General features: G+C 46.7%; 1 protein-coding gene across 1 annotated transcript in view; it reads left to right on the top strand.

Annotated features, from left to right (window-relative positions):
- CHRNA4 (cholinergic receptor nicotinic alpha 4 subunit) overlaps positions 1–25,729 on the top strand; it is a 49,904-nt gene that overhangs the window by 10,888 nt on the left and 13,287 nt on the right. The gene's annotated exons all lie outside the window — the stretch shown is intronic.

Here is a 25,729-nt window from a genome sequence, read left to right as displayed (position 1 = left end):
CATGAAATTGTACATATTGTCTTGGTATGCTGACGCCTTAAGAGTTCTCTTCACTGAAACTAGGGGGCCAAGCCCAACCCCTGAAAAACAACCCCACACCATAATCCCCCCTCCAGCAAACTTTACACTTGGCACAATGCAGCAAAGCAAGTACCGTTCTTCTGGCAACCGCCAAACCCTGACATGTTCATCAGATCCAATGATTTGAAGGGCTGGCCCAATACTTTTGGCAAAATAGTGTATGTCTAATTATTGAATACTGGTGCACATTTTCATACTGAGAAGGGCTGGGACAAGGAGGGGGCAAGAGGGACAGCCGCCCTGGGTGCAGCTCCACATGCAAGGGGGAAGAGGGTGTTGTGGGCTGTGGCTTCATGTCTGATTTGACTGCTACTACTGTCACACCATGCCCCAGCCACCAAGCCAACACTACATGAGCAACAGCCTTCCAGCTGTTGGAAAGCGAGCAATTATCCATGCATGCGCAATGCTCACTCCATGGGCAGCCCAAACACAGAGGGTAAGGAACGGGTGCATGGTGGTGTGTTAGCAGGGGAGAAGGTGCAGCTCCTCGCCCTGGACACTGGACAACCTCACCCTTGTGCTAATGATTTAAAGCAGTTAAAACAGTTTTTATATCCAGGTTTGAGTGGCAGTAGGATTGGGCAGAGACTCACTCTCTATTGCTCTCTTTGATCCATTTGGGGAGATCTTTCCTTACTTTGGCTAGAGCTATGTCTTCAAGTGCTACTCTACTGTTTCCATGCACTGTACTGATGGTGACCAACAAGCCTGGAACAGTTGTGTACAGGGGCGGACTGACCATTTGGAAACTCGGGCACTGACCGAGGGCCCGGGGTCAGTAGGGGGCCCCTTGAGATGCCCCTGGTACCTTTTTCATAGGCTTTTTTGAGTTTGGGCAAGGACACAGGGGCCCCATGATCCCCTATTGCCCGGGGGCCCCATGAGTTGTCAGTCCGCCCCTGTTATACTGTATCACGGGAAATGCGTCAGTTTATAAACCGGCAAGGCCTTTGTATTGTCTAGAACTGAACTTTTTGACTTCAAAAAAGCACTGCCAGAGTATGACAATGCCTTTAAAGTCTTCAGTTCTGAGGGCCCATTGCCTTTATGACACCTTCTGGTCTGCTTTCTGGAACTAAGCCCAACCGCCAATCCTTTGTGAGTTAAAATACTGTAGATATAACCCCTTACTAAAGAACATTTAGTCTGCTAAACAATTGTAATTTTTCTTCCATAAAATACCTTTCACTTTTTTTAATCGTTTGTTGTAGTGCTGGGTATGTTCTGCAGCCTCTTTGCAACCACTTCCTGTCTACATGCGCTCCAGCAATGGCTACATGGCATTTCTTAGGGCAAGTTTCGTGATAGTGACAACAGTGGACCATGATCCCCTAGTGCCTGGGGGCCCCATGAGTTGTCAGTCCACCCCTGTTTGTGTAATGTGTGACATGTGGATACCTGCCATTATAGAAGACTTTACTGTGCTCTGCAATGGATCAGTGATGGGATTTTGGGTTTCATTTAGCCCAGATCACCCTGCCTTGTCTGGTTATACCATCTCATAAAAAGGCAGGAAAATTCAGCAGGCTTTTCTTGGTGCTCTGTTCCACTAAGCATAGGTGGGGTTGAAGGAGGAGTCTTAGAGAGAGGGCGGTGTTGGAACAGGAAATTGTCCCAGAATATCAGCCAATCAAAAAACAACCAAGCTTGGCAGATGACAAATGCCGATATGAGTGGCACAGCTTGCCAACCACAATAACGGGTTCTTTTCTTTTTTTTTTCCCGGCTAGACAGAATGATGATCGGGCCTACAGAGAAAGTTGTTTAAATTTCATTAAATGTCAGTGTTCCCATTTCTGCCATTCAGAGGATGTTGAGGCCGATTCAGTCAACGTGTATCTTTTATGCCGCCGTCGCTCGTCCTTTAAAGACATTTAACGATATTTATTTCATCTCCGTGACATTTCATTTAGGAAACACGTTATCTGAATCTCATTTACTGCTTGACAAATCTGGCAAATTTAGCAACAATATAAGAAGAAAAATAGACCTTGACAGGGAATCGCTGTGATATCTGATCCAACGGCGGCGCTTCTTACTGTACGCCGGCCGACAACGGCTTATCATTTATTCTCCACCGTTTTTTTTCATGTATTTCGAAATTGGATCAGGTTAATGAAAATGTTCTAATCTGCAAGTACTTTTTTTTTTAAAGGATTACTGTCTATAGTTAGAAACCTATAAGGCGGCGCCCCTGTATACTTTTTGGAATTCTGACCACTCTGTCTTGCTTCTACAGTGAGGTCACATTTGAGTCTGGCCCTTCCCACACCATGCTGTTTATCCATTGGAGTGATGGTCAGACTAACCTTCCAATGCGGAGGTGAGGATAGGGTGTGTTGTTAAGGTCAGTAGTTGCACTGTAGGGCTGTCTGGGGCAAGTTGGCCTGGTGGACATAAGTGAGCCAATCTGCTCTATTAACTGGTCCAAGGCAGCATAGATTATAATGAAGGATTCTGCTTCCCTATAGGGTACTAATGTCATGATGGGGATACTTAATCCATGTCATGGTAAAGAATACCTGCCATGGTCAGAATTCCCCCTACATGTGATGATTGCACAGTGCAGTGGAGCCCAGGTTGGCCTGAGATAGCTGGCTCCTCTAACCCTTTGCAGGTCACAGTAGCGCCACTCAGCTCAGGACTGGAGCGCAAACAGAAGCTGGCCACCTCTACCAGAGCGCTTTGTGTTTTTGTTGGGAATATGGTGCTAAATAATTCATAGACGACCTGATTTTGGGTCAGGGTTTCTTGCTTAGCAGAGCAGCTACCTCACTGCGATCTATAGAAAGTCATCCCTTGGCCAAGCTTTTGTCTCTCTCCAAGGCTCAGGATGGAGCGCAAACAGAAGCTGGCCACCCCTACCAGAGCACATTGCATGTTTGTTGGGAATATGGTGCTAAATAATTCGTAGACGACCTGATTTTGGGTCAGGGTTTCTTGCTTAGCAGAGCAGCTACTTCACTGCGATCTATTGAAAGTCATCCTTTGGCCAAGCTTTTGTCTCTCTCCAAGGCTTGAACCCTTCCCTTGGGGTAAACCCATTCCAGGGTGCCTCGCCCATCACTATGATAGGGAGAGTTGACACTGAAGGAAAGAAAAGTGACAGCGTTCCAGGAGGCTGCACAGGCTCAGCAAATCAGGTCCTGGACCCCATATCACCAGGAAGCCCCATTCAGCTTTGAAACCTGCTGTAGATCTATGGGAGGGTGGTTTTGGAGTCGGGCACCTTACATGGTGACTGCCATTATTGGGCTTCCTCAGATAACACTTACAGTATGTACTTGATGTCCAGCTTCAGTACTTCTGGGTCCAAGACTCAAAACAAGCATGCAGTAAGCGAAGAGCAGTAGAGAAAAGTTGGCTTACCAGGATGGCTTCAAAAGTGGTAAAATAGGCAGGGCAATTGGCCAATGACATTTAGCAATGGCAGCCTTCATTTCTTTGCAGGTTCCCTTTAAATGTTCCTGCCAGAAATCACTGGGAGCTTGATTCTTGATGAAGTTATGGACGCAGTGGAAGCTCAATCTGTGACGCATGTATAGGTGCAGTGGGAGCACGGTTCGTGATGCAGTTATGGACGCAGTGGGAGCTCAGTTTGTGACGCATGTATAGGTGCAGTGGAAGCATTGTTTGTGATGCAGTTATGGATACAGTGGGAGCTCAATTTGAGGTGCAGTTATGGATGCAGTGGGAGCTGGATTTTTGGCACAGTTATGGACGCATTGGGAGGAATTGGGAGCTTGATTTGTAAAGCAGTTATGGACACAGTGGGAGCTCAATTTGTGGCGCAGTTATGGGTGCAGGCAGTGGAAGCTCAATTTGTGACGCAGTTATGAGCAAAGTGGAAGCTCGATTTATGGTGAAGTTATGAACACAGTGGTAGTTCAATTTGTGGCGCAGTTAGCGCAGTGGGAACTCAATTTGTGTCACAATTATGAACACCGTGGGAGCTCCATTTGTTAAGTTAAGAGCACAGTGGGAGTTTTATTTGTGGTGCAGTTATGGGTGCAGTGAGAGCTCCATTTGTGGTGCAGTTATGGGTGCACTGAGAGCTCCATTTGTGGTGCAGTTATGGGTGCAGTGGGAGCTCCATTTGTGGTGCAGTTATGGGTGCACTGAGAGCTCCATTTGTGGTGCAGTTATGGGTGCAGTGGGAGCTCCATTTGTGGTGCAGTTATGGGCGCAGTGAGAGCTCCATTTGTGGTGCAGTTATGGGTGCAGTGGGAGCTCCATTTGTGGTGCAATTATGGGTGCAGTGGGAGCTCCATTTGTGATGCAGTTAGGGGCACAGTGGGAGCTCCATTTGTGGCACAGTTATGGATACAGTGGGAGTTTTATTTGTGGTGCAGTTATGGGTGCAGTGGGAGCTCCATTTGTGGTGCAGTTATGGGTGCAGTGGGAGCTCCATTTGTGATGCAGTTAGGGGCACAGTGGGAGCTCCATTTGTGGCACAGTTATGGATACAGTGGGAGTTTTATTTGTGGTGCAGTTATGGGTGCAGTGGGAGCTCCATTTGTGGTGCAGTTATGGGTGCAGTGGGAGCTCCATTTGTGGTGCAGTTATGGGTGCAGTGGGAGTTTGATTTGTGGCGCAGTTGTGAGCTCAATTTGTGATGCAGGATGGTCAGTGGAAGGGCCACTCATGGGCACACGCTGTCCTGAGCACAGGTTTGACCTAAGGAGAGGCCATGCTGCTTGCTCAGTGGTCACATGTACTGATTTTTACCGGGTCCCAAAAACTTGGGGCGAATGGTGAGTTCAGCTGCTATTTCTTGCTTGTCTCTAGGGCTCTGAAAGGTTGATCACGGCTTTTGGGAAATGTAAAGCAATGCTGGTAACTGCCCTGTAGCACAGATCCCCTTTACATAAGCATGTGTCTGCAGAACGCCAATACCCCTCCTCTCTAACCTAGGGGGGAGGTGTTCTGTAGTGGTAAGACTTTCAGGTCAGTGCCGGGGGCAGACTGACAACTCATGGGGCCCCCGGGCAATAGGGGAGCCTCTGTGTCCTTGCCCAAACTCAAAAAAAGAGTATGAAAAAGGTACCAGGGGCATCTCATGGGGCCCCCTACTGACCCCAGGCCCTCGGGCAGTGCCCAAGTTTCCAAATGGTCAGTCTTCCCCTGGTCAGTGTACAGGAAACTATTTCTGGCAGGATCAACAGGAATATTTCTATCCTTTTAGGAAATATACTAATATAAAAAAACAAAAAACTAATGCGGTTGTCACATGAAGGACTGCTAACCTTTAAACATCCCATTTTCTTCTTGGGGTTTAGATACACTTTAAGCAAGCAGGCTGACTCACTGCAATTTATAAATGCGACATTTTCGTGTTTGACCGAAAACGCCTCCGCGCTTGGCGTATTGTCCCCAGCCTTTGTAAACAGTGTACGGTAGTCAATGTATTCTCGGACATTAGAGGAAAAGTGTGGAATCTGAGCACGTTCCAGACAAAAGACAAATACAGTCCGCTCGGCGCTCGCCATTACCTCCGCTGAACCTGCGTGTCGGTTTTGCCTTCACAGAAGGTTACACTCTGAATATTTCTTCCCCTCGTTGGATAAACTGGCCTTGCTCGCAGGTGCTGGAGGAGCTGGAGGAGCTGGGATCGCGCAGTTTTTTTTTTGCTGGAGTCATTTAAATTCCGCTGTAATTAACGTGGCGGAGGGCTGACGAGGGGGAGAATTTTTTGCTCCGGCAGCAAATATTGTGCAGGCTTCGTTTTCGAAGAATGCTCGGGGAGCGCCAGAACGAGCGGCTGTTCCGATAAGTGTCGGCGGGGGAATTCACACTTATCATGAAAGACGCTTGTGATTATCAAAAGAGACCTTTCAAGAGGCGGATAAAACGGCGAGCTCCGCGTGCAACAAAGTCTCTTTATTTTTTCTTATTTTGTTCAGATGTGTGATCAGGATTCCGTTTATTGCTTTCTCGTTTTGATTTGTGACGCAGTTTTTGGCGCAGTGGGAGCTTGATTTGTGACGCACTTATGGACGCAGTGGGAGCTCAGTTCATGCTGCAGTTGTGGGTGCAATGAAAGCTCTATTTGTGGCGCAGTTATGGGAGCAGTGGGAGCTCAATTTGTGGCAGTTATGGGCGCAGTGGGAGCTCAATTTGTGGCAGTTATGGGCGCAGTGGGAGCTCAATTTGTGGCAGTTATGGGCGCAGTGGGAGCTCAATTTGTGGCAGTTATGGGCACAGTGGGAGCTCAATTTGTGGCAGTTATGGGCACAGTGGGAGCTCAATTTGTGGCAGTTATGGGCGCAGTGGGAGCTCAATTTGTGGCAGTTATGGGTGCAGTGGGAGCTCAATTTGTGGCGCAGTTATGGACGCAGTGGGAACTCGATTTTTGGCAGTTATGGGCGCAGTGGGAGCTCAATTTGTGGTGCAGTGGGAGCTCAATTTGTAGCAGTTATAGGCGCAGTGGGAGCTCAATTTGTGGCACAGTTATCGGTGCAGTGGGAGCTCAATTTGTGGCACAGTTATCGGTGCAGTGGGAGCTCAATTTGTGGCAGTTATGGGTGCAGTGGGAGCTCAATTTGTAGCAGTTATGGGTGCAGTGGGAGCTCAATTTGTGGCGCAGTTATCGGTGCAGTGGGAGCTCAATTTGTAGCAGTTATGGGCGTAGTGGGAGCTCAATTTGTGGCGCAGTTATGGGTGCAGTGGGAGCTCAATTTGTGGCAGTTATGGGTGCAGTGGGAGCTCAATTTGTGGCGCAGTTATCGGTGCAGTGGGAGCTCAATTTGTGGCAGTTATGGGCGCAGTGGGAGCTCAATTTGTAGCAGTTATGGGCGTAGTGGGAGCTCAATTTGTGGCGCAGTTATGGGTGCAGTGGGAGCTCAATTTGTGGCAGTTATGGGTGCAGTGGGAGCTCAATTTGTGGCGCAGTTATGGGTGCAGTGGGAGCTCAATTTGTGGCAGTTATGGGCAAGGTGGGAGCTCAATTTGTGGCAGTTATGGGCAAGGTGGGAGCTCTATTTGTGGCAGTTATGGGCAAGGTGGGAGCTCTATTTGTGGCAGTTATGGGCAAGGTGGGAGCTCAATTTGTGGTGCAGTTATGGGCGCAGTGGGAGCGCAAATTCATCTATTAGAAACTCATTCGTTTCCATTAGATTCAACAAAAAAGTCCTCTCCTTGTCCTTTGATTATCCAGACCAAAAAATAAATCAAACAAATTGACAAATGACATTTTTTTATGAATTCTATGTGTGTAAGGCCATCTTTACTGGCGCCATGTGTAAGGCCATCTTTACCGGCGCCATGCGTAAGGCCATCTTTACCGGCGCCATGCGTAAGGTCAGCTTTACCGGCGCCATGTGTAAGGCCAGCTTTACCGGCGCCATGCGTAAGGCCATCTTAACCGGCGCCATGTGTAAGGCCATCTTTACCGGCGCCATGTGTAAGGCCACCTTTACCGGCGCCATGTGTAAGGTCAGCTTTACCGGCGCCATGCGTAGGGCCAGCTTTACCGGCGCCATGTGTAAAGCCATCTTTACCGGCGCCATGCGTAAGGCCATCTTTACCGGCGCCATGCGTAAGGTCGGCTTTACCGGCGCCATGAGTAAGGCCATCTTTACCGGCGCCATGCGTAAGGTCAGCTTTACCGGCGCCATGCGTAAGGTCAGCTTTACCGGCGCCATGCGTAAGGTCAGCTTTACCGGCGCCATGCGTAAGGTCAGCTTTACCGGCGCCATGCGTAAGGTCAGCTTTACCGGCGCCATGCGTAAGGTCAGCTTTACCGGCGCCATGCGTAAGGCCATCTTTACCGGCGCCATGCGTAAGGTCCGCTTTACCGGCGCCATGCGTAAGGCCAGCTTTACCGGCGCCATGCGTAAGGTCAACTTTGCCGGCGCCATGCGTAAGGCCAGCTTTGCCGGCGCCATGTGATAGGTCAGCTTTACCGGCGCCATGGGTAAGGCCAGCTTTACCGGCGCCATGCGTAAGGCCATCTTTACCGGCGCCATGCGTAAGGCCATCTTTACCGGCGCCATGTGTAAGGCCATCTTTACCGGCGCCATGCGTAAGGTCAGCTTTACCGGCGCCATGTGTAAGGCCAGCTTTACCGGCACCATGCGTAAGGCCATCTTAACCGGCGCCATGTGTAAGGCCATCTTTACCGGCGCCATGTGTAAGGCCACCTTTACCGGCGCCATGTGTAAGGTCACCTTTACCGGCGCCATGCGTAGGGCCAGCTTTACCGGCGCCATGCGTAAAGCCATCTTTACCGGCGCCATGCGTAAGGCCATCTTTACCGGCGCCATGCGTAAGGCCATCTTTACCGGCGCCATGCGTAAGGCCATCTTTACCGGCGCCATGCGTAAGGTCAGCTTTACCGGCGCCATGAGTAAGGCCATCTTTACCGGCGCCATGCGTAAGGTCATCTTTACCGGCGCCATGCGTAAGGTCAGCTTTACCGGCGCCATGCGTAAGGTCAGCTTTACCGGCGCCATGGGTAAGGCCATCTTTACCGGCGCCATGTGTAAGGCCACCTTTACCGGCGCCATGCGTAAGGCCACCTTTACCGGCGCCATGCGTAAGGCCATCTTTACCGGCGCCATGCGTAAGGTCCGCTTTACCGGCGCCATGCGTAAGGCCAGCTTTACCGGCGCCATGCGTAAGGTCAACTTTGCCGGCGCCATGCGTAAGGCCAGCTTTACCGGCGCCATGCGTAAGGTCAGCTTTACCGGCGCCATGCGTAAGGTCAGCTTTACCGGCGCCATGCGTAAGGCCAGCTTTACCGGCGCCATGCGTAAGGCCATCTTTACCGGCGCCATGCGTAAGGTCCGCTTTACCGGCGCCATGCGTAAGGCCAGCTTTACCGACGCCATGCGTAAGGTCAACTTTGCCGGCGCCATGCGTAAGGCCAGCTTTGCCGGCGCCATGTGATAGGTCAGCTTTACCGGCGCCATGGGTAAGGCCAGCTTTACCGGCGCCATGCGTAAGGCCATCTTTACCGGCGCCATGCGTAAGGCCATCTTTACCGGCGCCATGTGTAAGGTCACCTTTACCGGCGCCATGCGTAGGGCCAGCTTTACCGGCGCCATGCGTAAAGCCATCTTTACCGGCGCCATGCGTAAGGCCATCTTTACCGGCGCCATGCGTAAGGCCATCTTTACCGGCGCCATGCGTAAGGCCATCTTTACCGGCGCCATGCGTAAGGTCAGCTTTACCGGCGCCATGAGTAAGGCCATCTTTACCGGCGCCATGCGTAAGGTCATCTTTACCGGCGCCATGCGTAAGGTCAGCTTTACCGGCGCCATGCGTAAGGTCAGCTTTACCGGCGCCATGGGTAAGGCCATCTTTACCGGCGCCATGTGTAAGGCCACCTTTACCGGCGCCATGCGTAAGGCCACCTTTACCGGCGCCATGCGTAAGGCCATCTTTACCGGCGCCATGCGTAAGGTCCGCTTTACCGGCGCCATGCGTAAGGCCAGCTTTACCGGCGCCATGCGTAAGGTCAACTTTGCCGGCGCCATGCGTAAGGCCAGCTTTACCGGCGCCATGCGTAAGGTCAGCTTTACCGGCGCCATGCGTAAGGCCAGCTTTACCGGCGCCATGCGTAAGGCCAGCTTTACCGGCGCCATGCGTAAGGCCAGCTTTACCGGCGCCATGCGTAAGGCCATCTTTACCGGCGCCATGCGTAAGGTCCGCTTTACCGGCGCCATGCGTAAGGCCAGCTTTACCGACGCCATGCGTAAGGTCAACTTTGCCGGCGCCATGCGTAAGGCCAGCTTTGCCGGCGCCATGTGATAGGTCAGCTTTACCGGCGCCATGGGTAAGGCCAGCTTTACCGGCGCCATGCGTAAGGCCATCTTTACCGGCGCCATGCGTAAGGCCATCTTTACCGGCGCCATGTGTAAGGCCACCTTTACCGGCGCCATGTGTAAGGTCAGCTTTACCGGCGCCATGCGTAGGGCCAGCTTTACCGGCGCCATGCGTAAGGCCATCTTTACCGGCGCCATGCGTAAGGCCAGCTTTACCGGCACCATGCGTAAGGCCATCTTTACCGGCGCCATGCGTAAGGCCATCTTTACCGGCGCCATGCGTAAGGCCACCTTTACCGGCGCCATGTGTAAGGTCAGCTTTACCGGCGCCATGCGTAGGGCCAGCTTTACCGGCGCCATGCGTAAAGCCATCTTTACCGGCGCCATGCGTAAGGCCATCTTTACCGGCGCCATGCGTAAGGCCATCTTTACCGGCGCCATGCGTAAGGTCAGCTTTACCGGCGCCATGAGTAAGGCCATCTTTACCGGCGCCATGCGTAAGGTCAGCTTTACCGGCGCCATGCGTAAGGTCAGCTTTACCGGCGCCATGGGTAAGGCCATCTTTACCGGCGCCATGTGTAAGGCCACCTTTACCGGCGCCATGCGTAAGGCCATCTTTACCGGCGCCATGCGTAAGGTCCGCTTTACCGGCGCCATGCGTAAGGCCAGCTTTACCGGCGCCATGCGTAAGGTCAACTTTGCCGGCGCCATGCGTAAGGCCAGCTTTGCCGGCGCCATGTGATAGGTCAGCTTTACCGGCGCCATGGGTAAGGCCAGCTTTACCGGCGACATGCGTAAGGCCAGCTTTACCGGCGACATGTGTAAGGTCAGCAATCCATGTGCCAAACCCCCCACAAAATGTGCCGGTGTGACGGGTCCATAATGAAAGTATGTGGCTGTCCTCTGTAGCGCGCCGCGCGCTCCGCAGAGCCCCTCCCTTGTTTTTTTTTTTTTCTTTTTCAGAGTCGATTTGAAGTCTAGTGAATCGAAACAGGTCACGCATCACCGTCCCCAGCAGCACCAAGCTGTTGTTAATTTAAAGAGCGGGACGAGGAAAACGTTACATTAAGTAAGAAGGAGTACGGAGAACGACACGTACAATGACCCAGTTCTTCCCGGAATGCCGAAGTGACTCATAATGCATGTTTAGCTGCAGCCGCCAGGAGCCCGGGACGCTCTGGGCTAAGTGGGAATAATGCTTTTACCATGTCACCTAACCGGAGGGAGGACCTGGAAAAGAGCAACTATATATAGTTAGAGAATACTCCTCTGATTCACACAGCTCCGTCCCCGGGTGTTCATCTACAAAGGGCGCCTGTCATTGAAAATCACGGGTAAAGGCTTGCCCTTAGCATAGACTCCTTTTTTTTAATTTTTTAAAGATGTAAGAGTTGTTTGCAATTTATAAATCCTGGTGCCTGTGCTGTTCTTGGCTCTGTTCGCAAATGCCTGACGCAGATCAGCCCCCTGCTGCTGCAGCCTCTCACCTTGAAACTTGATATAAAGTTACAATGTGCAGTCCGAGTGATCGCTGGGGAGAAAGGAGACTGAGGAAATGCTTCTTCCTGGCTGCGGCAGACTGACGGCGGAATCTCCGCTTCGGCAAAGTTGTCCTTTTAATGGTAAAAGGGGAAAAATGGTGATTCCGCTGTATTATTGTGACAGATCAGGAATTGTACAGACCAAAAAATGACAGAAAGGTTGTATCCCACGTTGTCCAACCTGGTGATGCTCAATTTTATAGATACACATTCTTCACTACATAAGGCAGCACAGTGGCTATGCGGTTAGCACTTCCGCCTGGCAGTACTGGGGTTGTTGGTTTGAATCCCAACCACAGCACCACCTGCCTGGAGTTTGCATGTTCTCCCTGTGCCTGCGTGGGTTTCCTCCGGGTACTCCGGTTTCTTCCCACACTCCAAAGACATGCTGGTAGGTTAATTGGCTCCTGTCTAAATTGGCCCTAGTATGTGTATGTATTAATGTGAGTTGGGACCAGGGGCGGACTGACAGCTCATGGGGCCCCCAGGCAATAGGGGATCATGGGGCCCCTGTGTCCTTCCCCAAACTCAAAAAAGCCTATGAAAAAGGTACCAGGGGCATCTCATGGGGCCCCCTACTGACCCCAGGCCCTCGGGCAGTGCCCAAGTTTCCAAATGGTCAGTCCGCCCCTGGTTGGGACCTTAGATTTTACGCCCCTTGAGGGTTAGGGCCCTTAGATTGTATGCCCCTTGAGGGTTAGGGACCTTAGATTGTACGCTCCTTGAGGGTTCGGGACCATAGATTGTACGCCCCCTGAGGGTTAGGGACCTTAGATTGTACACCCCTTGAGGGTTAGGGACCTTAGATTGTACGCCCCTCTAGGGTTAGGGACCTTAGATTGTACGCCCCTCGAGGGTTAGGGACCTTAGATTGTACGCCCCTCGAGGGTTAGGGACCTTAGATTGTTTGCCCCTTGAGGGTTAGGGACCTTAGATTGTACACCCCTTGAGGGTTAGAGACCTTAGATTGTATGCCCCTCGAGGGTTGAAACCTTAGATTGTACGCCCCTTGAGGGTTAGGGACCTTAGATTGTACGCCCCTTTAGGGTTAGAGACCTTAGATTGTATGCCCCTTGAGGGTTAGGAACCTTAGATTGTACGCCCCTTGAGGGTTAGAGACCTTAGATTGTACGCCCCTTGAGGGTTAGGGACCTTAGATTGTACGCCCCTTGAGGGTTAGGAACCTTAGATTGTACGCCCCTTGAGGGTTAGAGACCTTAGATTGTACGCCCCTTGAGGGTTAGGGACCTTAGATTGTACGCCCCTTGAGGGTTAGAGACCTTAGATTGTACGCCCCCTTGAGGGTTAGAGACCTTAGATTGTATGCCCCTCGAGGGTTAGGAACCTTAGATTGTACGCCCCTTGACGGTTAGAGACCTTAGATTGTACACCCCTTGAGGGTTAGGGACCTTAGATTGTACGCCCCTTGAGGGTTAGGGACTGATGTGAATGTACAATATATATGTAAAGTGCTGCGTAAATTGACGGCGCTATATAGGCACAGATAAAAGTACATTGTGATATCGGTGATCATTTTTGCATGTCTAACCGTACTTCTCCAACGTATTTTGGACCCCTAACAAATTGCATTGGGCCAGGTCAGAGAGTGACACACAATTCTTCTTTATGGTGGTTGTTGGGGTTTTCAGGAATCGTGTTTGGCGCTGTCAGGAAAGTCCAGAATCCCTTGAGATCATGCACGCCGGCAGACAATTAGAACGCCCTTCAAACGTGTGACATCACTGAGCACTTACATTATCTTCAAGGACGCCCCCCCACCCCTAAAGGTGGTAATATGTACTAGTAGTTCACAGAGGAAGCAGCAGGGGGCGGGACAGTGATACACAGGGGTTAGGGATCACAATCATCTCAGATAGAACTGCCATTTGTTAAAATACAAATGACAGTTTCTCTTTAAGCAGAGAGGGCTCAGCACTATCGCAGCATTTATGGGAGTCACATTGCGCTATCATTACCTGGAAATGCGGAGGAGGGAGGCAATGGCGGCGGTGACAGCAGCCGCCGAGCTGAGCCGCGTCTCACTTTTTCATGTTGCTCAAAGCACCGGGTGGCGGCACCGTCGAGGGCGTTGGATGTCAAACTGTCTTACACAGAGAACGGAGAGATGAAAATTTGTATGGAGCTCAGCAGGCGAAAACAAAACCGGAGCCCAGCGCCGCAAATAGCAGCGTGTTATTAATATTTTATGGGGCGCCAATCAATTTTCAGAGTACGCGGGAAAGGAAAGGTTCTAAAGACCAAATATATGGATTGGGTGTGGTAGAAAGAGGCCACAATCAAGGCTCGGCACCACGTCGGGATTTCACGCACTTCCACCGACCTCCGACCACTATCAACCTTTCCAATTCAGTTGTTCCTCTCTGCAGACCTTCCAATATCGAGGAATACTGCAAAGCTGAGCACCAGGCAGCTGTTGAGAAAAAAATCTCTCATTTTTTGCTCATCTGAGTCATGTATGAGGACTTTGGGTGTATTCCGTTTTTTTGGGTGGCCAAGGAGCTCATCCTACTTGAACAGGACCTTTTCCTATCTGTGGTCTTTGCTGATGGCCTACCAATGGGGAGACCTTTGTTGGCAGTTTATCATCATTATTTCCAGAGCACGGCTGACACATGAATGGCAGTATTAGATGTGTGCATTGTCTTTTCCCTGGAAGCCTTCCAGGTTTTTCAGAGGAAGAAAATGGGAAGACTTGACAAATCCTTTCTAAAAGAATAAAAAAATTCCGGGACGATGGTGGCTCTTTTAGATACAAGCAGAGTTTTCTAAGACTTCCTCTCGTTCTTTCAACTTTTAGAAGAGATGGAAAACCTTATTCTCTTATTAAACGTCTTTCTTCAGGAGATGGTCAGAGACTGGATATAATAAAATAGATTGTCAGAGACTGCAGACCTAGTACAGGAGATGGTCAGAGACTGTGGACATGGTACAGGAGATGGTCAGAGACTGTGGACATGGTACAGGAGATGGTCAGAGACTGTGGACATGGTACAGGAGATGGTCAGAGACTGTGGACATGGTACAGGAGATGGTCAGAGACTGCAGACATGGTACAGGAGATGGTCATAGACTGTGGACATGGTATGGGAGATGGTCATAGACTGCAGACAGGATACAGGAGATGGTCAGAGATTGTGCACATGGTACAGGAGATGGTCAGAGACTGGGCATAACAAAAGAGATGGTCAGAGACTGCAGACATGGTACAGGAGATAGTCAGAGACTGTGGACATGGTACAGGAGATGGTCAGAGACTGGATATAATAAAATAGATTGTCAGAGACTGCAGACATGGTACAGGAGATGGTCAGAGACTGCGGACATAGTACAGGAGATGGTCAGAGACTGTGGACATGGTACAGGAGATGGTCAGAGACTGCGGACATAGTACAGGAGATGGCCAGAGACTGTGGACATGGTACAGGAGATGGCCAGAGACTGTGGACATGGTACAGGAGATGGTCAGAGACTGTGGACATGGTACAGGAAATGGTCAGAGACTGCGGACATGGTACAGGAGATGGTCAGAGACTGCAGACATGGTACAGGAGATGGTCAGAGACTGCGGACATGGTACAGGAGATGGACAAAGACTGGGCATAATAAAAGAGATGGTCAGAGACTTTGGACATGGTACAGGAGATAGTCAGAGACTGGATGTAACACCAGAGATGGTCAGATACTGCTGACATGATACAAGCAGGGGTGGACTGACCATTTGGAAACTCTGGCACTGCCCGAGGGCTTGGGATCAGTAGGGTGCCCCATGAGATGCCCCTGGTACCTTTTTCATAGGCTTTTTTGAGTTTGGGCAAGGACACAGGGGCCCCATGATCCCCTTTTGCCCGGGGCCCCATGAGTTGTAAGTCCGCCCCTGGATACAAGAGATAGTAAGACTGTCAGAGACTGGTGACAGAAGCTGGAGCTAGAAATCACTGCTATAACAGGGCACCTACCTCCTCCCACTATCAATTCTTCCAATTCTGTTTTTCCTCTCTGCAGACCTTCTAATATCGAAGAATACTGCAAAGCTGAGCACCAGGCAGCTGTTGAAAAACATAATCTCTCATTTTTTGCTCATCCAAGTCATGTATGAGGACTTTGGGTGTATTCTGTTTTTTGGGTGGCCAGGGAGCTCATCCTACGTGAACAGGACCTTTTCCTATCTGTGGTCTTTGCTGATGGCCTACCAATGGTGAGACCTTTGTTGGCAGTTTATCATCATTATTTCCAGAGCACGGCTGACACATGAATGGCAGTATTAGATGTGTGCATTGTGTTTTCCCTGGAAGCCTTCCAGGTTTTTCGGAGGAATAAAATGGGAAGACTTGACAAATCCTTTCTAAAAGAATAAAAAAATTCCGAGACGATGTCGATGGTGGCTGTTTTAGATACAAGGAGAGTTCTCTAACACTTCCTCTCGTTCTTTCACTTTTAGAAGAGATGGAAAACCGTCTTCTCTTATTAAACGTCTCTCTTCTTACATGGATTATAAGGATTTATCAGTGTGTGATCTCTGATCTCCTCTGAGAATTCAGGATCAATACAGATCCTTTTATATCTAGAATATGAACAATTGAGCTGTAATCCCGTCCCTTGTGATGGATATCATATGTGCCGGTCCTCAAAGACATTGCATGTGAAGCTAGGTATGCAGTTTGAAATAATGTAGACTTCCCTGTAATGGCATTACCGGAGAGTAACTGCAAGTGGAATGATGCCAATTTTGGCTCATTTTTCAGAGAGCCGGAGATTTGGGCTCAGAAAATCATTATTTAACATTTCTGGTTCTGACCATAGTGACCACAGGGGCGGACTGAACTTTTGAGCACTCGGGCACTGCCCGAGGGCCCAGGGTCAGTAGGGGGCCCCATGAAATGCCCCTGATACCTTTTCTAGGCTTTTTTGGGTGTGCTTTGAGTGTGGGCAAGGACACAGGGGCCTCATGATCCCCTATTGCCCGGGGGCCCCATGAGTTGTCAATCCACCCCTGAGTGACCATATGATTCAATAGTAATAGACTGTTTAGTGTAGCGAAGCATTTGGTACCTGGAGAGAAGAGAATGCACACGGAAACCAAGCATTAACATAAAAGCTCCAACAAGGTGGTAACGGAGTTTGTGTAACACGGCCAAAATGGCCCGGCAGCACTTACAGAGAGTTTTGCAGAGGATACCCAAAAACAACTTATACCGGCAACATCTGGCAGAGGAGGTGGTCCTGCAACAAGGCACCTGGATGCAGAAGGGCTGGCGGCACAGGCCAGCAGTCCCTACTCTGTCCCTCCACCACTAGAACCTTTCCCTACACTAGATGCATTGTCCCTGACCAGTAGGATCCTGCCCCTGACCTAGCCACCTTGTAAATGTGCACCAACTAAAGGGAGACAGTGCTATTTATTAACACTGCCCACATTAAAGATGGCCACTGGGGGTCATCTTGGACAGCTGCTCTTCTGATGACACCTCTGGAGGTCTTCCTTTCCTCCTCTCTCTCTGCATGGCAGCTGCCAAACAGCGCCACCTGTACAGGGAGGCTGAACTGCGCCTGCCTGCAAATTCATTTTGGAATCTGCTGTTTTATGCAGTTCATTGCCTGCTGTGTGTACCAAGTTTTTAGGGATGGGCATTCATTACATTAGATATAACTCCACAACATTTAAAGTGAAACTTAGCCCATCACAGTAACTTTTTCTCTTTTTGTCCCTCCTACCAAAATTGGAAAAAGTTTTACTATTATTTGTATACCTTTTCTGCTGCATGGCAGCACATCCTTCTTTCTGGCCTAGGCTGGGCCCTGTTGTGTTCTGGGATTGCCACATCACACCTATCCCAAGAGGCAGTGTGTTTAAATGGGTGCATGCATGCCGCAGGATTCAGCAAAGAGGTGCCACGGCCGCTACAGTGTCCAGAAACTGGTGCATTTGTGCACATGCGCCAAAATCCCCCTGTGCATGCGCAGATACACCGCTAGGGCTCTGCCAGGTCTCAAATAGCTGGTAGAGACCAATAGTACATATGCACATGTGAAGGATTGCTGCTTGGAAGACAAACGGTGGATTCTACTTGAGCACCCTTTTTTTTTTTTATCCTTAGTTGCATTTCATTGCTGCTGATCTCCTGCAGCCTCTTTGCAGCTACTTTCTATCTACATGCACATTGACAATGGTTGCATGGTATTTCTCCGGATGGGTTTCCCAATGGTGACAACAGTGGGAAAGGAAGGGAAATCTCCCCTGGCCGAGGTTCTAACCCTTCCCATGGCTCATCCAGGACTAGAGTTCTGCTTTAATGCACACGGTATCAGTGCAGTGCACAGGCTCTGAGCCGGTCCACCTATTCCAGCATTGTACGCCGGCTTCCCTGGCTTTGAATGGGAGACGGTTGTAAGCATCTTAGCAAGCCTTTTAAACCTTCCAGACAGAAACGGATTTAATAAGTCCCATAAGTCAAAAAATGTAGCGCTACAAAAACACAAATATACCAATGAAGACAGATAGGTGATTCACATGAGTAAATGTCTAAATAAATAAATATGACAGTTCATAAAAGGGGTGACTTTTAGTGATTTCTTCTCTGTCCTGCACTGCTGGTGCTCAGGCGTTGTGCAAAATAGTGCTGAGAGAATGCACACTCACCAGAACACCCAGGAAAATGAGCGTTTAGTAATTATATATTCCCCTTTAGAGACATCAGCCGGTCAGGATAGGATAGTGTACTAGCCTCCCTCACGAGCTCCTGGAGGAATCTGTGTGGTCCCTTGATAGGTAGCCTGTGGACTTCTCCCTGAGGACCGCATACGTTCCTTACCCAGTGATGGCTGCAAATGAATACTCCCCAAGGGAGTCAAAACAAGGACGCCTCCATAGTGTAGTAGGTGATAACAGAGGTTTTATTACATCTAGCATCGAAAGTACACAGCGGTGTATACAAAAACGGACTGACCGTCCAGTGGTAAAGATGGCCGCCGGAGCTCCACGATGCTCCGGCGGCGTGACGTCACGGCGTTCCTGGCTCCTCCTACGCGTTTCGTGCACACGCACGTCGTCTGGGGGGATTTGCCAATGAACACCGAGCCGTGCGTCGTACATTTATATGCTAAGCGCATGCGCAGTAGAAAGGGCGCCATATTCTAGAAGTGCGACCTGAGGACACCCGGATATCGATATGGGCGCCATTTTTCATTAGTTCCATTGCTTATACATACCGTTACAATAGCAGCACGTAAAGCCGGCCAGCTGTCATTATTAATAACAGCATTACACCCCCTTAATGGTCTCACTTCGGTGTTAGATCAAACTGCCAATTTCATATATGTTAGGTAAGTGCCTTCCAATTGACCAAATTAAAGGGCAAGACGAATCAATACAATACGTGTAGCGCTAGCATATAAACCACTTCATAAAAAATCCATGTGCATGTAATATTCATAAAACAGAAAATCTGCTAATAGGCAACAAGACAATGGGCATACATAAGTCCATACTAAAAATATACATAAAATTGTACATAATGCAAGTAGCTATATCCTTTTAATTGTTATCAGTGCCAATCAGTGACACTAGAACTATAAACCTAAAACTGAACCAAGGAACAGTACAATAAAATGATAATATCATCATATCCTATTCTCTCGACATGACGATAAACCATACATAAAAAACAATAAAAAGAGAGGGTCCATAGAGTTTAGCTGTTATTGATAAAACAATTTAGATCTATGTCTATATTGTGGCCTTTAGGGTGTAAAGTCTGCAGCTCATATATCCAGCGTGTTTCGAGCTGTGAGACTCCACGCAGTTTATTTACCCCTCTCCAATGGGGTTGTACCATGTCTATCCCAACAAACTGTAAAGATGATGGGTCATTTTTGTGTTTACATTTAAAGTGATAAGACAATGAGTGATCTTTATACCCCTTTTTAATGTTGTTAATATGTTCTCTCAGTCTATCACGTAGGCGTCTGGTAGTACGTCCCACATACTGGAGTTTACAAGAACATTCAAGAAGATATACCACATTTTTACTGTAGCAGGTTATGCATTTATCTAATTTATACGTTCTACCTGTGGTATTTGAAGAAAAAGAAAATAGTTTCTGTTTCCTTACGTTATTCGTCGTACAAATAACGCACTTGTTACAAGGAAAGAAACCTGTTATGTTTGGTGCAAACGAGATCTTCTCTGGGGGGTTGATAACGTTAGGTGCTAACCGGTGTCTTAATGCTGTAGCTTTTTTATATATGACTTCCGGTTTAGCCGGCAGAATTTTGGAAAGGATGGGATCCGCCAATAAGACATTCCAATTTTTATTAATAATGTGCTTAATGGCTCTATGCTGTATAGAATATGTGGTCAAAAAAGGGCAAGACAGTGTCTTACTGGTCATTCTTTTATCCTCCAGTAATACACTTCTGTCCATATTAGCCACTTGTTGAATGGTGTCATCGATTTTTTGCTGAGGATATCCTTTTTCCAGGAATTTCATTTTTAAAGTGTCAGCTTGCATGTAGTATGTATCCAATTTAGTACAATTCCTGCGTATTCTTGTGAACTGACCTTTCGGAATGTTTGCAAGCCATGCAGGGTGGTGACAACTTTCTAACGGGATGAAACTATTCCTGTCGGTTTTTTTGAAGAAGGATTCCGTAATGACCATACCATTATCATTAAATAATGTTAGATCCAGGAAATGGATGTCTGTATTGCTATATGTATAACTAAACTCAATATTAAGTGTGTTATCATTAAGTGTTTTGAAAAAATTGTGTAAAGATTCTTCCTCCCCATTCCACAATAAGAACACGTCATCTATAAATCTTTTATAAAATATTAACTCTGGCCACTCTCTTGCATAAATTAAAAACTCCTCCCAATACGCCATAAAAAGGTTTGCTAGGCTGGGGGCAAACTTCGCCCCCATCGCCACGCCCTTGGTTTGCAAGAAATATTTGCGATCAAACCAGAAATAATTATTCTGCATTGCGAACTGCAGTAATGTTAAAATATATTCAATATGTGAGGGAGATAAAGTGCTATAGGCGTCTAAAAAATATTTGGCGGCATCCATCCCATCTTCATGTGCAATATTGCTATATAAGGATGTGACGTCCGCTGTGACTAAAAAGGTTTGAGATGAAATTTTAATATCTTTAATGTCATTCAAAATGTGCTTAGTATCCTTCAGAAACGACGGAGTTTGTATGACCAGTGGTTGTAGGAAATAATCTATATATTCCCCTACTTTGGAGAATAATGAGCCTATTCCACTTATAATAGGCCGTCCTGGTGGTTTCGTCGGATTTTTATGCACCTTTGGGAGTATATAAAACACTGGAAGTCTGGGGGCTGATGGGCACAGGAAATCTTTTTCTTTTTTATTTAGTATACCGCTATCAAATCCCTTTTTAATGATCTTTTTCAAACCTTTTTTAAGAGTTGATAAAGGATTCCCAGGAAGGCGGGTATAGGTAGTAGTGTCATTCAAAATTTTATAAGATTCCTCTAAATAGTCACATTTATTGAGTATGACCACCCCTCCTCCCTTATCCGCTGGTCTAATGACCAGGTCTTTTCTTTTCAGGAGGAGGTCAACTGCTTTCTTGGTGTCCATGTCAGGGGCCTTTCTAATATTTAGTCCCTCCAGATCTTTTAATACTAATTCTTTAAAGATATTCACATAGGATCTGGACTGGGGTGGGGGGTTATAAGTTGAGGCATTCTTTAGTGTTGAGTGATAATTATTAATACTCTGATCATAATTATATGGATTAGAGTGAAAGTATCTTTTTAATGAAAGTTGTCGTGAGAATTTGTGAATGTCAATGTAAGTTTGAAACTTATTTAACTTTTGTTTAGGGGCGAACTTAAGTCCCTTGTCCAGAAGTTTTAATTCAGGTTGCGTAAGTACTATATCACTCAAATTGAAAATGCCTTGACCAGCTACGTTTTCCTTCTCTTGCCTGTTTCTGTTGACCCTTTTCCCCCCCCTTTTCCCTCTCCGGAACCGCTTCTTTTCCGAGACCCTCCTTCCCCTAAAAAATGAACCTGAGGTGTTCTGTTCGAGTCATAATTATATGGTACTCTTGGTGGTGTCTGCTGGTAGTTCCGATTGTCATAATAATCCCTATTGAATTGTGGATTAAATGGTTTATTGGAATACACGGGCCCTTGGTTATGGTGTTTAGGAGGTGCTACTGCCCCCTGGTGGCGCGGATAGTAATTAGTGTTTGAGCTATAATTCTGGTGGTGTTGCCTAGGGGATGCTCCCGCTCCTTGCTGATGGGGGTAGGGATTCCTATTTTGATAATACTGTCCATTGTCAGACTGATTATGTTGCTCATGTGATGGATGCCATTGCATATTTCGTGTCCCCACATTTGGATCATTAAGAGCTTCATATCTATTTGATGTTGGTACATTATAATAATTAAACTGTTTATTGTGTTTAGGAGATTGGTGTTGTAAATGTGAAGGTTCATATCTAACATTCGATTGTGTCTTTTTAGGTTTCTTCTTATTAATATCAGTGGGATTGGTCACTACTTGTGACTTCTCCTCATCTGATTGCCATCTAAACACTACATTTTCTTGATAGTCTTTAAAATCCCTCGCATATTTCCTCTTTTTCTTTATCTTTTGCTCTTTCTCTATGTTGTCAAGGTACTTTTTGACTCTATCAGATTCTTTATTATACTCATCCGTACCTTTAAATGGAGTGAGTTTCTCTCTAATAACATTAATTTCAGAGTCTAGATATGTTAATTTCTTCTTTTTTCTAGTAATTAGAAATTTTATTAGATCCATTCCCGCTTTATTAAAAAATTGGAACCATTCTAAAAGACCAGTATCATCCATGTATTCAGGGGGGACATCCCACCTAAGTGAACGAGGAACCATACCTTCCTTGAGATATTTGTCTAGAAATGATACATCCCAAAGGGTTCTAACCTCAGCGGAGGTAAGATTTTGTAAATGCAAGAAAAGGCCCTTAAGGTCATCTCTTGTATCATCAATCGTATAGACGTCCTCAGAGATGATAGATCTAGACAATCTCATCTCGAAGATATCCGCCATAATTGTATATATTCTAGAAGATCAAATGATGATCAAAGAAAACTATAATCTGGGAGGTGCTGCTCAGAAACTGAATGGTTGGAAAACAGATAAAGAGAAAATGTGTATACGAGCGCACCTAATTGCAGCAGCTATACATCAGGTTACCATACACCATGAAAATACCATAAGTCAAAAAATGTAGCGCTACAAAAACACAAATATACCAATGAAGACAGATAGGTGATTCACATGAGTAAATGTCTAAATAAATAAATATGACAGTTCATAAAAGGGGTGACTTTTAGTGATTTCTTCTCTGTCCTGCACTGCTGGTGCTCAGGCGTTGTGCAAAATAGTGCTGAGAGAATGCACACTCACCAGAACACCCAGGAAAATGAGCGTTTAGTAATTATATATTCCCCTTTAGAGACATCAGCCGGTCAGGATAGGATAGTGTACTAGCCTCCCTCACGAGCTCCTGGAGGAATCTGTGTGGTCCCTTGATAGGTAGCCTGTGGACTTCTCCCTGAGGACCGCATACGTTCCTTACCCAGTGATGGCTGCAAATGAATACTCCCCAAGGGAGTCAAAACAAGGACGCCTCCATAGTGTAGTAGGTGATAACAGAGGTTTTATTACATCTAGCATCGAAAGTACACAGCGGTGTATACAAAAACGGACTGACCGTCCAGTGGTAAAGATGGCCGCCGGAGCTCCACGATGCTCCGGCGGCGTGACGTCACGGCGTTCCTGGCTCCTCCTACGCGTTTCGTGCACACGCACGTCGTCTGGGGGGATTTGCCAATGAACACCGAGCCGTGCGTCGTACATTTATATGCTAAGCGCATGCGCAGTAGAAAGGGCGCCATATTCTAGAAGTGCGACCTGAGGACACCCGGATATCGATATGGGCGCCATTTTTCATTAGTTCCATTGCTTATACATACCGTTACAATAGCAGCACGTAAAGCCGGCCAGCTGTCATTATTAATAACAGCATTACACCCCCTTAATGGTCTCACTTCGGTGTTAGATCAAACTGCCAATTTCATATATGTTAGGTAAGTGCCTTCCAATTGACCAAATTAAAGGGCAAGACGAATCAATACAATACGTGTAGCGCTAGCATATAAACCACTTCATAAAAAATCCATGTGCATGTAATATTCATAAAACAGAAAATCTGCTAATAGGCAACAAGACAATGGGCATACATAAGTCCATACTAAAAATATACATAAAATTGTACATAATGCAAGTAGCTATATCCTTTTAATTGTTATCAGTGCCAATCAGTGACACTAGAACTATAAACCTAAAACTGAACCAAGGAACAGTACAATAAAATGATAATATCATCATATCCTATTCTCTCGACATGACGATAAACCATACATAAAAAACAATAAAAAGAGAGGGTCCATAGAGTTTAGCTGTTATTGATAAAACAATTTAGATCTATGTCTATATTGTGGCCTTTAGGGTGTAAAGTCTGCAGCTCATATATCCAGCGTGTTTCGAGCTGTGAGACTCCACGCAGTTTATTTACCCCTCTCCAATGGGGTTGTACCATGTCTATCCCAACAAACTGTAAAGATGATGGGTCATTTTTGTGTTTACATTTAAAGTGATAAGACAATGAGTGATCTTTATACCCCTTTTTAATGTTGTTAATATGTTCTCTCAGTCTATCACGTAGGCGTCTGGTAGTACGTCCCACATACTGGAGTTTACAAGAACATTCAAGAAGATATACCACATTTTTACTGTAGCAGGTTATGCATTTATCTAATTTATACGTTCTACCTGTGGTATTTGAAGAAAAAGAAAATAGTTTCTGTTTCCTTACGTTATTCGTCGTACAAATAACGCACTTGTTACAAGGAAAGAAACCTGTTATGTTTGGTGCAAACGAGATCTTCTCTGGGGGGTTGATAACGTTAGGTGCTAACCGGTGTCTTAATGCTGTAGCTTTTTTATATATGACTTCCGGTTTAGCCGGCAGAATTTTGGAAAGGATGGGATCCGCCAATAAGACATTCCAATTTTTATTAATAATGTGCTTAATGGCTCTATGCTGTATAGAATATGTGGTCAAAAAAGGGCAAGACAGTGTCTTACTGGTCATTCTTTTATCCTCCAGTAATACACTTCTGTCCATATTAGCCACTTGTTGAATGGTGTCATCGATTTTTTGCTGAGGATATCCTTTTTCCAGGAATTTCATTTTTAAAGTGTCAGCTTGCATGTAGTATGTATCCAATTTAGTACAATTCCTGCGTATTCTTGTGAACTGACCTTTCGGAATGTTTGCAAGCCATGCAGGGTGGTGACAACTTTCTAACGGGATGAAACTATTCCTGTCGGTTTTTTTGAAGAAGGATTCCGTAATGACCATACCATTATCATTAAATAATGTTAGATCCAGGAAATGGATGTCTGTATTGCTATATGTATAACTAAACTCAATATTAAGTGTGTTATCATTAAGTGTTTTGAAAAAATTGTGTAAAGATTCTTCCTCCCCATTCCACAATAAGAACACGTCATCTATAAATCTTTTATAAAATATTAACTCTGGCCACTCTCTTGCATAAATTAAAAACTCCTCCCAATACGCCATAAAAAGGTTTGCTAGGCTGGGGGCAAACTTCGCCCCCATCGCCACGCCCTTGGTTTGCAAGAAATATTTGCGATCAAACCAGAAATAATTATTCTGCATTGCGAACTGCAGTAATGTTAAAATATATTCAATATGTGAGGGAGATAAAGTGCTATAGGCGTCTAAAAAATATTTGGCGGCATCCATCCCATCTTCATGTGCAATATTGCTATATAAGGATGTGACGTCCGCTGTGACTAAAAAGGTTTGAGATGAAATTTTAATATCTTTAATGTCATTCAAAATGTGCTTAGTATCCTTCAGAAACGACGGAGTTTGTATGACCAGTGGTTGTAGGAAATAATCTATATATTCCCCTACTTTGGAGAATAATGAGCCTATTCCACTTATAATAGGCCGTCCTGGTGGTTTCGTCGGATTTTTATGCACCTTTGGGAGTATATAAAACACTGGAAGTCTGGGGGCTGATGGGCACAGGAAATCTTTTTCTTTTTTATTTAGTATACCGCTATCAAATCCCTTTTTAATGATCTTTTTCAAACCTTTTTTAAGAGTTGATAAAGGATTCCCAGGAAGGCGGGTATAGGTAGTAGTGTCATTCAAAATTTTATAAGATTCCTCTAAATAGTCACATTTA

Source organism: Staurois parvus, unplaced genomic scaffold (genome assembly GCF_062004578.1).
Source record: "Staurois parvus isolate SC_StPar_1 unplaced genomic scaffold, SC_StPar_1.0 ptg001756l, whole genome shotgun sequence".
In the NCBI taxonomy this organism is placed as follows: domain Eukaryota; kingdom Metazoa; phylum Chordata; class Amphibia; order Anura; family Ranidae; genus Staurois; species Staurois parvus.
Note: the sequence above shows the minus strand (reverse complement) of the source record. Positions and strands in the feature narration are given on the sequence as shown.